We start from the raw sequence: 16118 nt of genomic DNA, 5'->3' as shown, positions 1-16118 counted from the left end.
TTCCTTAATAATAGGGTTACATATCCAAGATAATTTTCAAAACCTAATTAATAATTTATAATGGAGTACGAGGCTTCATATTATGTCTCATGCAATAGTCTGAAACTCATACATTATGGAATTTGCTATTATTGGTTAAATTTATTTTAGCTGAATGCTCTGCTGGGATTCCAGTACCAAGAAAGTAAACTGCATGAGAGGATAAAGGCAGAACTACAACTCCACAATGTCTGACTTATACCCAAGGCCTTCACTAAAAAGGAGGAAGCAAACTCCTCCTTTTAGAGGAGCAAACTCAGAGCCATGCTCTTCTCATGCAAGACTGGGCTTTTACAATTTTAAGCCTTCTGAGTCAGACACAAGGTCCACAAAAATTAAGGGGACTTTCCTCTGATTCTGTAAATATTTAAGTAAAGACTCTAAAAAAGGCTACGTCCAAGAAATTTTCTTGGTCTCTCACCAGAGTACTCATTTTGAGTGTTGCCATGTAAATATTTATTTGGATTATGGTGCTGGGAGGGGAGAAAATGAAGAAAATGCTAAATGTATCTTTGTGGTTTGAAATTTTAGGAGAAACTGAAATGCAAATAATACTGCATTGCACAAATTGATCTCCAGTCAATCTGCAACTCACAGAATAGCAGGTTGGGTTCAGTTTGGAGGACACCTCTGGACATCATCCAGTCCAGCTCCCCTCACAGAAGGGTGGAGGTTGGAAGCCACCTGTGGAGGTCACATTGGTCCTATTCCCCTGCTCAAAACAGGGTCAGCTAGAGCAGGCAAGTAGAGTTGTGTCCTATCAAGTTTTAAATAATGTTTTGAAGTCTACAAGGATCGAAATTCCAGAACATCTGTGGGCAGCCTGTTCCAGTATTTCAGCAATTTCAGAAATTTCCTGTATTTCAGTTTGTGCAGATTGCCTCTTGCCCTTTCACTGGACAGTGAGAAGAGTCTGGCTCTGTTCTCATTATCCTCTTTACTGCTTCACTCCCATCAGGTATTTATGCACATTAGTAAGATCCTCTCAGCATCCTCTTCTCCAGGATGAATGATCCCAGCTGTCTCAGTCTCTCAACAGATGTCTGATGCTCTAGTTGGTGTAACTACTCCTTTTTTTGTATCTCTGCAAATGTGCTGAGAGTGCACTGTCCAACCAAGAATGGAGATGTCAACCATCTGGCCACAGCACTGATGTCTGAGGTACAGCACTAGTGCCTGGCTTCCAAATGGACTTCATGCCATTGGTCACACGTCTTACAACCCAGTGGTTCAGCCAGTTTTACATCCCCTGACTATCCACTTGCCTAGTCCAGGCTTCATCAGTTTGCCTGGAAGCATTTTGACAAAAACGGTGTCAAAAATTTTGCTACAACCCACTGCTCTCCACTTGTCCTCGGAGCTGGTAATTTTCTTGTTGGGAGGGTATCAGCTTGACCAGGCATGACTTCCCTTTTGCAAATCCACTTTCTTTCAATTTCTTCCATAAATGGCTTCCAGGAAGATTTGATCTACCTCCTTCCCGGGGACTGAGCTGCTTAGCCTACACTTTCCCAGATTTTCATTCCTGCTCACAGAGGCCACCCTGTAGCACCCACAGACCAAACTCTGCCATGTAAACCCAGTACCCTCTTGTATTCTTCTGTCTGATGTTTAAGTTATCAGGAATTCCTTGTTCACTTCTTGTCCTCTTTGCTTGATTTTCTGCTCATAGGACTGGAGCATTCAAGTGGTGATTCTTGCAAGTCAGCTACCTGTTTTCACTCTAAGATTTTATACCACAGAAACCTTCCAAGGATATTCCTGAAGAGGGCAAAGCCTCCTGTCTTGAATGCCATGGTTGTGATTCTGCTATTTGTTTCCTCCTTTTCTTCCTTCTACTATTTGTTTACTCATCACTGTGGGTCACTGCAGCTAAAGCTGCTCCCAGCCTTCACATGCTCAGCCATGTATTTCTTGTTTGTAAGCTCAGGGAGGTCCAGCAGAGTGCTATTTCTCACTGGCCCCTCAGTCACCAGGGTCAGGATGTTGCTCTCAATGCACCCCAGAAACCTCCTGGGTTGCTTGTGCCCTGCAGTGTTGTCTCTGAGAGATTTGGGAATGGTGTAAGTTGCCCCTGACAACCAGGATTTCCATCATGCCGTGGTTTAGCATCTGGTAATATTCATGCTGCAGAATTTCTGCCTTTGATTGCTCCTGGTTGGAAATCTGTTACATTTTCAGAGGACCATTTCCTCTCTGGAAACTACCATTGCATTTTACAACCACTGCCAGCAGTCTCAACCAAAGCTAAGAAGTCTTTAGAAGGCTTGGACACTAAACATACAACAGTATTTTCATACTGGTGACCCGAATTTGGACATGTTAACAAAACAACATATCTTTTTCATGCTCCACAAGTGCAAGAGTTGTCTTTCAGGCCTTTCTTCCATTACTTTTTGCTATGTCAAAGCCCAGTTGAAAAATGTGGAAACATGGAATACACAGTTAACCTACCAGCAGTTCATGCCAAATCTTCTACTATAGTCAGAATACAGAAAAAAAAAAAAAAAAAATTAAAAAAAAAAGAAAAGAAGACAAAAGTAGGCATGTCTACATGTTACTGTATCAATTACATTAAGGCTTCTCAGTCTTAACATCCCCGCACAATACAAAGCAGGCCCTGAAAAAAGGGCAATTCCCCCTGCAAATATTTAGGTTAGCAACTGCAAAGTAATCCAGGCACAGCACTATTCATAAGACCAATTCATCACCAGGTCATACAAGGCAATTAGGCCTGGGCCCTAGATGCAGAGGGGAGCAGATTAACAACCACCAAGATGTTTTAAGTGATCCTGGTTTATTTTTAACAATATTTTAAAACCTCTGAGAAGATTAATTCCTCAGCCCAAGCCTCAGCGTTCCCCTGCTGCTGCCAAGGTAAAATGATGTACGAATTGAGTTCTCAGCACAGGAATTTTCATTGTAGGACTTGGGAGTGACACTGTTCTGATGCTGCTAATGTTGGCTCACAAGAAACACCACTGTCCTCCGCCCTGAAAGTTTGATTTCTTTATAACAGGATGAAAAAGTTCCTAAAATTTTCTCTCTTCCTCATTCTCTTTTTCATGCCCTCATGCAGGAAAGACACAATAGATTACATCCATAAAAGCAAAACCTGCTTATGTGTGTTCTTCAATGGTGAGACCCCTTTTCATAGGGAAGATTGTAAAACTTCCAACAGATACATTATCTCTTTGGTATTAACAGGATAATACCAAAATAAGCCAGTTTCTAATACTGAGGATAAAATCCATCTGATGGTATAAAATACAATAAATATATCTATTGTGAAACATAACAGATAATGCCAATATTTAAAATTAAAAGGTACACTGGAAATAAATAATGAAATATCCTGGGCAAAATCTTTAGCCATATTTCTGAATCTTGTTCTCAAGGTAAAGTTCTTAGGAAGGACCTGCTGCATTAAATTGGACCAAAGGCCATCTAACTAACTCTCTTTTCTCTAAGTGGCTTAAGGAAGAGCAGGAAACAAGATGAATACAGGAAAATTTTCCCTTTATTTTACTTTTTCATCTTCTGGGAGTCTACGAGTCTCCAGTTTAGAGTCTTCCTAAATCACAGGCTGCATTCAGAATACACTGTTTTCTAGTCCTCTTGGGGCAGTTTTCCACAAATTGTTCTGCTTCCTCTCTGTTTGCATTAATTCTTTGGATTCTGTGTCCTCATATCTCGCTGTGTTTCCCATAATTATTTTCCATAATTAGTTGGTAGCCCAAGTGAAATGTATCCCTTTTGGTTTAATTTTAGTCTCCTGCCCAGATGATGCCATGTCTATTTGAAACCTAGTTGCACTGGAGCGTGCTGAAAGCTGGGTGCTTCCAGCCTCCCAAATATGGATGCTGAAAGAGGTGAAGTAACAAACAGAAAGGATGGGTTTCCAGGAGAAAATTTAAATGAGAAATTTAAAATTTAAATGGTGGCCATACTTGCTTCTTGTACCATTAGAAGGAGATTCCTGGTTTTTAAAATCTCAGTGACTGTAATATACAAATGTTAAATAAGCAATTAATTCCTTAAAAGCATGATGGTGTCAATCTTTTGTTTTCTAGCTTTTCTACTTGCTTCTTGTATTTTATGCTGCCATTCAGGTTTTAAAGTAAAATATTTAACTCAGTTTTCTTACAAGTTGAAATGTCAAAGCCCTACAGTTCCCCAAAATTTGCTCTCAACAGCCAGTGCACCAGGAAGTATAAATTCCATGTTAACCTTTTCTCCAGTGTGTTCCACAAGTGTGTGACAATGAGGTATTTAGCAAACTTGGCCATTTTCTTCCTAGATAGCTAAGCTGTTCCATCAGCAGCATAAAAACATTTTAACAGCACAGCAACAAACCATGCAATGTGCCAAGGAGGCACAGAGCCCTTGGTTCATTGTTGGGAAGTTACTTTTAATTACAAGGTCCTGATTAACACACTGGAACAAAGCAATAGCTTACTTCAAACAGTTCCAAATCATTGTACTTAAAAATGCTGACCCTTGTCATAACCAAGGACAAGTGACGAAAACAAAAGGAAAACTGTTTTGGCTCTGACTGAATTCCAAGTTCCACGACAGAACTTTGCAGAACCCAGTAATCTATAAAAGCCAGCTTTCAAACATTAATTTTGTAGTACCATGAACAGCCCAAATCTTTACTAGCCCAAATTTCAAACTGACAGTGTCATTCAAGCACTTATTTTTAAACAAGGTTTCTATACAGGATTTTGCTTTTTAAATCTTGCATTGATTATTTCTAGTTGGTGCAACTCAGCATAACTTCTTCCTCTTTCTCTTCCTCCTCCTTATTATTATTATCATTATTATCATTATTATTTTAACCCAGTTTATTTAGTTTGTTAATTGACTGAAGCATTTTATGCATGCATTCTGCCCAGAGGCAGCATTATCTGTTTCTTAGAAAAAGTATTCTGGGGGTAATTCAGTCTCTGCAATAGTATTAATGCAGGGGCAGATTCTGGCTTCTTTTGAAGCTCTTAGCTGCAGTTCTTCCATATGGAAGTAAAATATGAAAATATCATAATTAAGTTGAAAATACAAGAGAATGAAGAAGTGAAGAAGAGCATTCCTCATCATAGCAATGTTAAGCATGGTAAAAATGAATCCTGAAGCTTTTGTTTCCTTCTTAAGAAAGAAGGAAGCAACTGACAAAACATGGGCTAAGCTGAGCAGCTGCTGTGCTGCTGCCTCAAGAGGGTACCTGGGTGAGTTGCTGAACATCTGAACTTTGAACATTACAACAGACTCTTATTTTCTGCTGCTGCACGTGCATGAAAGCCTCCTTTATTTTCTCATCCCAGGAAACGGAAGCCACATGAAAGAGAACACTTTCAGAATACATAAGCAGTGCTGGCAAGTTTAATCTGGAGCTATAGAATACAAATAGAATATAAACCACTGGGATGATTAATTTGTGAAAATTTCTACTCCTTAATTTCATCAGAAAACACATTATAAACCTGGCCAAGATAAATGATCAATTACTTATTAAAGCTAACAGGATGAAGCTGATAGGGCCTAGTAGATAAGTCAAAGTCACTTTTATCTGGAGTCCAGTGGGTGGGTCCAACAGGATGGTTTGGGTGAATGAAGGACATGAGTTGGTTTTAAATAAGACAGCTGGTTCTTGCACACCAAATTAACTCTTACTTGATGCTACCTGTGCAGTGGAATTTGGCCTCCCAATGGCAGTGCTGGTAGCATATGTAAGGTAAATCCTGTGCTGGAAAGCCAGGTTACAGCACAGTTAAACTGCTCTCAAATTTGTTTAATGTAATTAATCAAATCCAGAGACTATAAAGCATTTCTATAACATGAAATAAAATAAAATAAAATAAATTCCCCCAAAAACCAGAAATGCCAAATATGGTTCTGATAGTCTAACAGAAATGGCAGATGAGATCAGTGAGCCTTGCCTTGAAGCCAAGCAGTGTTGGTCCCACAGACTGCACTGTAACTGCAGGTCAGGCACTTTCCAGCTGAGTCGGATACAGAGGACAGATGTGACACAGAGACAAACATCTCAGACTTAAGTGATACTGTTCAAGTGTTAATCTCTCTCACCTCCCCCTGCCCAGAGCCAACATATGGCTTGGAGGAAGTTGTGTGTATTAGGAGGGATTGAATTTGCCCCTGGTTGGACCCAGGATAAAGGAGCTGCTGACACAGTATGTACCAGCCTTTCTCTGCAGTTCTTGTGTGCTGAGTACCCCTCAGCTCTCCTGCTGAACCTCAGGCTCTACGGCACTGTTAGATCAAAGAATCAATCAAACCAAGCTCTTCATTACTGTTGTCTCCATTTAGGGTCAACCTACTTAACACTCAAAATACTCTCATAAAACACACACAAAATTTAGTCAAATTGAAAATCAAACGTTGCTATGGAACATGTGGCTGTTTCAAGGATTAAGTGTCCTGAACAGAGATCTTAGAACAAAGATGGATTTTGAAAAAATTTTTGCTTTTCATTAGCAAGAAGCATAACATTCTTCTTCTCTTCCATTTCCCCTCCAGGAGGACAAAGAAGGGAAAGAGACAGAGGAATGTTAAATGATGTGATACCACAAAATTCTCCGTAATGGTATAGGTGCTTGCTTTGTTAACTGGGCACTCTGTGCCAACAGTGTAAGTACACAGAGATTTAGGAAGCTCTGTCTGTTTGACACACTGGCTGCTGGAATTTGCACTGCACTTGGAGCTAGATTAAAATTGTGGGACAAGTAACTCTTCTTATCACAATAATGTGTATTGTGTATATAATGTATTATCTGTTGTCATGGCTTCAAGTAATGACACTTCGGGTAGCAAAAGTAACCCATGTTTTATGTTCCTATTGAATCACCATTGCATTTGACAGTATGAATTGGGGGGTTGAGACTCATAAAAATTTTCCTTCTGTTTCAAATAATCCAGCTTCTCCAGAACCACATACCTATGTACAATGTTAATACTTTGAGGATGACAGCGCAATCAAATTCTCAAAAGACCAAATAAGACAAAGGACTATCTCTCTCCTAGAACAGAACACTAACTAAAATAAGGCATTAACAAGGATGGTTAAATACAGCCTAAATCTGAACTTCATAAGATTTTACAGTCAAATCTGAAGGCAGGATTTCCTGAGATGTGGGGAGCTCTGTTCTAACTGAAGAGGAATCATGTACCATAAAGAAGTTGATGACAGTAGAGAAGAGTGGTATTGTGCACAGTGAAAAGAAGAAAGGCAATTTCAGGTATCAGTCAGGGAACCAGGAAGAGGAAAAAATGATATGATGGTCCTTATGAATGTGGCAGTCAGGACAAATACCACTGAGGCCCAAAGAGATCATTCACTAAGCCTGTAATTAAAGCAGCCCTTTGCCTCTACAGGGAGGCAGAACTGTCATAGAACTGTCATTCCCTGATCAACAATGACCCCTTCTCCCTGTCTTGAAGTTTTACATGTATGTTCTGTATGGAACTACAGACCAGGAATCAGTGACAAAAACCACAGTTTCTGTAGAGTAAAAGGTTTTTATAGAGAAATAAACTTTGTAGAGATAACGAATTCTGCATCACAGACAGTTTACCTCCCTGCTTCTTCCTGATACAGACTGTTCCCTGCTGGGGAGAACTCAGTAGCTTTCACTGATTTTTCTCTCCATGGACCTTTTCCCTCAGTAATCTCTAGTCATTTATCACCACCAGATACCTTTTCTCTAGAGAAAGGCTTGTAATTTTCCTCTGCCTTATAGGTTCTCAGTCTGGCATTTTCATCTGAAATGAGATCCTCAAAGCCTAATTATTTCCTCCTGATTTTTATTTTTGTTTTCAGAGGAAGGGCAGAAAATATTTGGGCTTTTTACCTCATGGATTCTTTTACAGAAGATTGGTATGTATGGCCCAAAGAATCAATTTGGCCTGATTTTTTGCCCAAAATTCATAGGCAAAGGATACAAATACAGCTGCAAAGATCTTCCAGTCTCTGCCTCACCTAGCACAGAGCTGCTCAAATGGGCACTCCTAAAGCCCTGAGATCCAAAGTCACACCTCACCTCACACATGTAGGGTTTAACACGTAGGAGCTATTTAAACTCTTCCAGGAAGGTCAAAGGGAAGACTTACAACCAATATAACATAATACCCTTCATGTTCTCATTACCTACCTGCCACATCTGGTACCAGTGTTTTGTCATGAATATTGTATGTGTGGTTTTGTCCTTGTGTGTATAAAGTAATCCATCAAAGCATTCTTAAATTAATACACTGTAAGAAGACCCTGACATGAGCCAGGTTCACTCCTTGACTACATGCTTGTCTCAGCATTTTGCAATTCTACAATGTGCTAGGGAAGAACAATTTCATGCAGGGAAAAAAATTCTCTTTTAATAATTGGTGCCAGCCACTAAATCTCTACATAGAATGGTAAACCTTTCACAACTAGAAATAAAATCTCTTAATCAGCAGATTCAAACTTGTGTGATTTTTCTTTTGCTTCACTTTACTAATTAGTCAGTTGTGCCAGATAATTTGCTTAGGTCTAAACCAGACCAGAAAGCCTTAAAATAGCATTTCAATGGTTAGACTCTGTGCAATTTGAGTTACTAGTTTTACACTGTGGGGATTTACATTGTCCTGGCTAGTCTTCTAATATATTGTCTTATAAAACCAGAGGTCTCTCCAGGACCAAATGATCTATCTGCTGCCCCTGCAGTGCAAAATACAAACTGATTTCCTTGAAGATGGGGTTGCTTTTGACAGTTGCAGAAGAGCCTGTCCCCTACTAAATCAATTCATTACACAACTGCTGTTCAAATGCTGTCCACGCTTCACGAAGCATATGAGGGTTGCTGCAGCTCTACACTGCTGAAGGAGCTCAGCCACAGCTGTAATTCTCATCTAGTTGGGAAGCTTGTTAAAATCCTCTAATTAAAACCTTCCATGGCCTTATTCAAGTCCTTCTTGCAGCCCTTGACCTTTTCCCCTCAGCTGGGACACATACAGGTATGGCAGTCTGGTATATCACAGCAGGCAGGAAAAGCATTATGGTGTCCAGCTCCAAGATTTTCCCACAAATACTTATGTCTTGCACACTTACTGTTGTGTTGAATAGAATACAATGACACTATGTCATGAAAAGTAAAACTTTTGGATCACCTACCTGCTGATCAACTTTGACATGGCTATTATTTTTTTTAAGAAAAAAGAAGTTCCAATATTTTAAATTATTAATTGAGTAGGGAATAGACAAAAATACTGTATCACAAATCAGAAATATTTATGATACAGTCACATTAAAAGGTTCAAATTACCATAAATAATTTGCCTTTATCCTCTTTCCTTTAAGTATTGCATATGAAAAACATACACGCAACTCATTAAGAGGTACCAACTTTTTTCTGGGTAACAGCCTTAGTTTATCAGAGCTTCTTCATGAATTCTTGGAAATGAATTCTGCTTATGTTCTTCTAGGACTCTGAAAACAGAATATGCAGAGACAGCAGCATCAAGGACTGGCAAACCACTCTGTTTCTTGTGTGCTGGAATCTAAAGGACAGTTATATTTAGAAGACAAAAACTGCAGGAGAAACAGGGACTTAAACAGATACAGTAAATAGACAATGTTCTTTTCAAACCTCATGGGACATGTTGGTATTCTATGAGAGGAAAAACAAAAACTTGTGATTAAATATATGATTCTCTGGGAAGATTTATAGCCCTTCAGAGAACAGATGACATATGATGCCACCATCAGGAACGACACTGCAAATTGGAAGAAAGGCAACAAGCCACGCACAACTTTGGCATATTTGATTGTTATTCATTCAAGATTTGCTAGCTGATTGTACAAAAAGGAAAAAGCCTTTGGAAAGGATTTATAATGTCTACAAGGAAATCCTCATTTCCCTGAGAAGTGCATCGAATTGGTGCTCCATGTCTTCAGGAATTATGCCCATCAATTTGTTTCACCCGAGGGCATGAAAGAAGAGGGCAAGGAAAAACTAAGTTGGTTTTACATTCCCCTGTGAGTCTTACCTGCTCAAACAATACATTTTTCCTCCAGAAATGTGGTCTGATTAGAAAAGGAGGAATTAGACCATTTGCCAAGGATTTCTATGTAATCCATGACTGAGCCCACCAGAGGCTGCAGTGAGGCAATGAGACTCTCAGGCATGCTGCTGCCATGCATGTGCACATCCTGCACATGGCATGTGGGGCACAGCCTCATGTCCATGAGACAAAATTCCTGTCCTTAGGCAGAAACACATGGCTCACCTCGAGCATCCCAGGACTCCTGTATCACCAACAAGGAATTTAGTTCAGAGTGTGGCAAGTGTCCACACCACAGAGTGCAGTCATGATTTTGTATCTACCGCATCATTGTCCTGGAGAAACTGGCTGTTCATGGCATGGACAGGTGCTCTGTTACTGTGTACAAGGTACATGGCTGAGGCCAGAGTGTGGTGGTGAATGTGCATCCACCTGGCAGGTGGTCATCAGCACTGTTTCCAAGGGCTTGTTGTTGGGGCCAGCCCTGTTTAATATCTGTGTTGGCTGTCTGGATGAAGGGATACTCAGGATTTATCTTAGAACTTTATACAATTTCAGGCAGAATCAAAGAACTCGATCCCGGAGCTCTTATCTATGATATTAGCTGCAGTGAGGCAGAGTGGAAGCCTGCCAAGGTGAATGGCAATTCAGAGAGCCTTGGATGAGATCCCATAAGAGCAAAAGGTTACAGGAGTGAGACTCAAAGCAGACCACTGACCATGACAGTAAAGTCAGCCAGACTCACTCTACTACTAATACTGTTATAGTGATATAACAGACGAGGTGTACATCTTTGCAGGACTGCAGGCTTCCATTTAGGGGCCTGAACAGTTGGGGAAGGAAGTGGCAGGAGGGACTGACTGCCCTGGTACAGCATGAAGCAAGCACTGCATCTGGGGGGAATGTAGAGTCTCACCCAATGCTTCCAATCCCCTTGCAAATCCCCACAAGGTGAGTTGAAGAGCTTCAAGTTACTGCCATATTCTACTGTTATGTTTACACATGTATTCAAACTTCTACACTACACAAATTATTCTAATTTTAGGATTTAGCTTTAAAACCATTTAGAAACCTTAATTTGTCTCTCAATCACAACTCAAGGCCCAAGCTCAGGGGTACACAGTTGTCAAAAATCTTCAAGAGGAAATGTGAAGGGGAAGGGAAGAAAAGCAACCCTTCTCATGTCAAACTCTGTGCAGGCAGGGGAATCATAGGGTACTTCTACAGCCACTTGTGTGAAGTAAATAAAATCAGAGCTCTGCGTGAATTCTGCACACTGTGCCTGGCAACAAATCCAGAACCCCAGGCAGCTCTTTCTCTTTGCAGGACATCATTGTGGAGCCTGTGGCATTCCTTAGGAAACTGGTTGTGATAGGGTGCTCTCAGGTAAGGCTTGGGGAAAACAACAGTCCCCAAAGTGGTGACAGAGCTGGAAGGAGGTGGCACAGGCTGGCCAATGTGAGCATGAAAGCAGCAGCAGGAGCCGGGTAGAGAGCAGGAGTGAAGCGGGCTGGAGATGTGAGAGTGATGAGGAAGGACCATCCCATCCTGAGCAGCTGAGGAGAGCAAGGGGTGGGGAGGACAGATCTGTGAAGACAGAGGGGCCTCCAAGCTGTGACCTGGAGAGGCAAGAGAAAGCCATCAAGGAGAAGCTGGGCCTTCCCAAATGATTCCTCTCTCTTGGAAGTGAAGGAAAACTTAGGGAAATATGTAGATTAAGCAAAGGAGTGAAAAGCTACAGTAACAATGAGCTACAGTAATGTAAAAAGGGAGGTAGAAAAAAGAAAATTTCACTGGAACACATTATCATTTTCTTTTTTTTTCTTTTTTTTTTTTTTTTTTTTTTTTTTAAGAGCAAAAAAATCCAAAGCAGCCCCAGAAACTTTCTGCTCACAGGATCAGCCAGCACATACACAGCTCACCTGAGGTCTGTAGCCTTGGCAGCATTGTGAGTGTTTTATTTTCACTGACATAAACCATTCATGAACCATTTCTCCAATGCATTAAGCACAAACAAGCTTTCCTTTCTCATAGGTATTTCTTCCTGCCACTGTGATTTCATCTCCTAAACCAAATATTTTTATGCATGGAACCACTGAAAGAAAACAAGTCTGAGTCTTCCCACTAATTACTGCATTTCCCAGGAGTTCTCCTGCAGTGTCTGGAGCCAGGGTCCCCTGCCACACGTTTTATTTTGTGGAGTCTTTCCATTTTACGACTTTGGAAGCAACTGGTGGTGTTTATTGATCTTTCCACACAGCTGCTCTTTTCCTACAGGAGCACTGAGATGGTTATTCTTTGGTCTGATACATGAGGCCCCGTTTTCTGTTTCAGGGAATTGAGGAGGCAGAAGCTTTTTAAGACTCTGAGTTTGTGGGTGTAAAGGAAGCAGAAAATGCTACACACAGGCTTTCACTATGTACTGTGAAAAGTAAAAAATGTGCTGGTGTGATGAATTTCAAAATCCCATGAGCTAACTATCCCAAAAGAGACTGGCTGTGGTACATAAGGGTAGGGTAGGGGAATTGCTAGAGATCTGTGCTGGAAAAGGAGGTATGGGCAGCTCTACAAGGGAAGGGCGGTGCAGCATCTACACAAAAAACTCCGGCTACACATCTCCTCATGTCCCAGACAATACTTGAATCCCCCTCAGCAACTTACACTATTCCTCAGCCATCCTAATTTCTAATACTGAGAGCTCAGACATGAACAGGAATGACCACATGCGCATACGAGACCTGATTCGTGCAATAACAAAAATCACAGGCGCTCACGTCCCCCACATAACCCCAAACCGCGGATAGCATCACGAGTGGATTGCATTTCAGACTTTAGCGCGGGCACCCCGGAGCCGCAGAGCCCTCCTGAGGCTCTCCTGCCAGGAGTGTCCCCAGAGCCATCCCGGGACACGGCATCTCCCAGGGGTGCGCCTGGCAGAGCCCCCGCTCCCGTCTGGGTGTGCCCAGAGCCATCCCGGGACACGGTCACTCTCGAAGCTCCGGGATGCTGGTGGGCGCCTGTAACGTGGCGAGGGAGCGGGGAAGGAGCACCAAAGGGAACTGGTGAGAGCAAATCCCTGCCTTACCGCTCTGCCGACTCCTCAGAAAGCGCAGCAGACGCTTGCACGCACAGAGCTTTCCCCAAAACCGCACCAGGATCTCCGCTCAGCCCGAAGCAAAGCAGGGACGCTCTCATCCTCCCCGGCCCGCCCCGCGAGCAGCCGGGCTTCCCTCCGGGAGGATTCCCAGCCCTCCAAGCGCCCCGGGATCCCGGGAGGCGCCTCCGCCCCCGAGCCCTTCCCCTGCCTGCCCGGGGGGAGGAACAGCTGGGAGGGTGCACAACGCGCCCCATAAATTCTCCCCCAGTCTTCTGCAGACGCAAGTCCTGGAGAAGAATGCCTAAATCCCGTCGCTTGTTGACATAGTAACCACGTTTAAGTTTTTGCCCCCCTCAGAAGCCCTCTGCATAAAACAATTAATTGTGTGAAAGATTTATCCGGCGTGCAACAGGCTGGTTTGTATGGTTTTATCTGTCCCAGAAGAAATATATACTAGATTTCCCACCCAGACCAAGGGGTTGCTTCATTACAGCAGATGATATTTAGGATTTCCACAAGTCTTTGAAGGAAATGTAATATCAAGTATAAGGGCAAAAAAAAATTTTTTTTTTTCAGATAAACAGCCCATTTCTAATACCTAAGTGAAGTGAAGTTTAAGGAGCTTTTCAGGAGTTTTTGTATTTCCCCTCTAACTTATTCACATATATTTATCCGATTTCTCCAAAGATGCTTAAAATATTTTAAAAGTTCCCAACTAAATTTGTAAATCTACAGCAGATACTGTGAGAAAGAGCAGAGGGTCAGAAACAAATAAAGCCTGTGGAAGACTTTGCTTTCCCAGTTCTATGGAGATGAGCCCTATGGAGATGAACTCTTTAGTCTCCGGGCAGTGAAGAGAAGAAAGATAAAAGAGAATTGTACTGCAGGGATCACGTGGGGTTTAATGGGTTTTAATGCATCCCCTCATCCAAACTACTGCCACCCTACACAGACCTGCATGCAGATTTCTAGCCCTTTTACTGGTAATTTAGGCTATGGGAGCAGCCTGGCAGGCTTGTGCAAACCATGCTACCCTGCAGGGCTTTTTTGACCCCAGTTGCAAAAGGATGGGGGTGGGGGGTAAAATAACAAAACCCGAACCTTGGTATTTCGAGTTGAAAAGAGCCTTACAAGCAATGTTTCAGTTTTTTAACTCAATGCTGCCTTAAAAACTATCTGATTTACAAATATCTTTCAGGATCTAATTGTGCATTATTTACTACAGACAACTTTCTCTCTCATCAGGGTTAAATGTGGCTTAGGCTTTCAAGCAGCAGAGCACATAAAGAGTGAGAGAGTGAGCATTTTCCTCCAGCCTTGGAATTCATTACAAGTGACCATAACCTTTCCCTCAACTTCATTTTCTTCACATCATGCTCATTCTTTTCTTCCCCCCTGCCCCCCAAAAACAAAACAAAACAAAACAAACAAAACATAAAAAGAAACAAAAAAAAAAAATCAGAAAAGTTCTTGATCCATATCTTTTTACTGGGCTGCAGTTGAGAATAATTTCCTGAGCTGTCATTTAAATGAGAAAAGAGAAGAGAGAAAGAAAGGAGAAGCTTAAATGTGCATTCACAGCTTTGGAAGTCACACCCTTTGATGACGTTTCATTACTCTTCTTAAGAATAGATTTTGAAATACAGTCCCAGCATCAGTACGTATTTCTCAAATTATCACCAGCTCATGTCCTGACCCCATACCAACTATATAGGTGCTATTTTAAAAGTTTTATGTGTTTTAATGAACTGGTAGGTATTATGAAGTTTGTAAATCTCTGACACTAATACCATGCCGCTGTGTAGTTAACTGTGCATGTGAAGATAAAATATTTTCAGTAGACAAGGGTTGATAATGTTTTTAATATATTTCAAAGCAGGTCTAAAAGGGTGGACCACTAGTGTTGGACTCTGGCTCCATGGGTGATTCAGTGAAACCCATGGAACCACTGGGAATGTTTGTAGCTCTGCTGGCTCCAAGGTGGTGTGAGGGAGCTACACTGCTGGCCAGATCTTCTTTGGACTTGCTGTTGGGCTCAGTTTGACACTGCACCTGAGCAGCTGGTGACCACGAGCTGCAAGGCTCATCTTTTCCTTGCATCCTTTGCCCCAGTTTGTGTTTGCCTTGCATTGCAACTGTGCTGGGGCAACTGAGGCAGCCGTTTCAGCAGGCTGATCCAGTTGAAAACCAGTGCACCCAAAAGCCATCCTTTTCCATTTCATCAGCTTGTTAAACTGACCTGGCTACAGTTATGCAACTGCTGGATGCAGCCTGGGCAGATGGGTGGGCAGTGCAGGGGGACAGCAGAACAGCAATCCCTACTTGCTCTAGGTTATTGTATTATTAAATTCCCATCTAAGCTTGTTTGTGCCTGTACTCTCCCAGTCAAATGGGATAACACTCTTTGTCCTATAGATTGTGAACCACTGGGTATAGAAAATACAGAGTTTTCACAAATTCAAAAACTCAACGTCAAATACTGTATCATCATCTAGCAAAAACCGATAAAATATACAAGAAGTTAAGCTGACATTTGTGTACATTGTGCATATGAAACAAATATTCCAATGCTAGCAAAATTATAAGTACTAAAGTCACTCTTCTTTTTGTAAATTGAGCCCAGATCCATGAAATAAGCTGTTAATTGGGGATAAAGGTGGAGTGCGAAGTAGTGTATGTTCCATATTATTTTTCAATATCGTTTGTAAAAGCCTGTTTAGCTTTGTTTTTCTGAAAACTTTTATACCAAAATGTGAAATAACCTGATTGCTCCGTTTACTTTAAAATTATGCAATAATTAGATTGTCTTACCACACATAGATAACCAAGACTTGTGGCAATTTGACATCATCCGCAGGATTTCATACAATAACAGAAAGTTGCACAGGCAATCTTACTAGACCTGCTATTGAAGATGAACCTCTACAGTGAT

General features: G+C 41.5%; 1 protein-coding gene across 2 annotated transcripts in view; it reads right to left on the bottom strand.

The window, feature by feature from the left end:
- The window catches only part of SPATA13 (spermatogenesis associated 13), a 72098-nt gene extending 58741 nt beyond the window's left edge, over positions 1-13357 (bottom strand). The window contains exon 1 of one of the 2 annotated variants that reach the window (XM_079309349.1): positions 13175-13357. The gene's annotated coding sequence lies outside the window, so the exon portion shown is untranslated. The remainder of the gene's footprint in view (positions 1-13174) is intronic. The other variant, XM_079309346.1, reaches the window with a different exon arrangement.
- Positions 13358-16118: the final 2761 nt, after the last annotated feature.

Source organism: Erithacus rubecula (assembly GCF_903797595.1).
Source record: "Erithacus rubecula genome assembly, chromosome: 1".
NCBI lineage: Eukaryota > Metazoa > Chordata > Aves > Passeriformes > Muscicapidae > Erithacus > Erithacus rubecula.
This window is presented reverse-complemented; position numbering and strand designations above follow the sequence as displayed.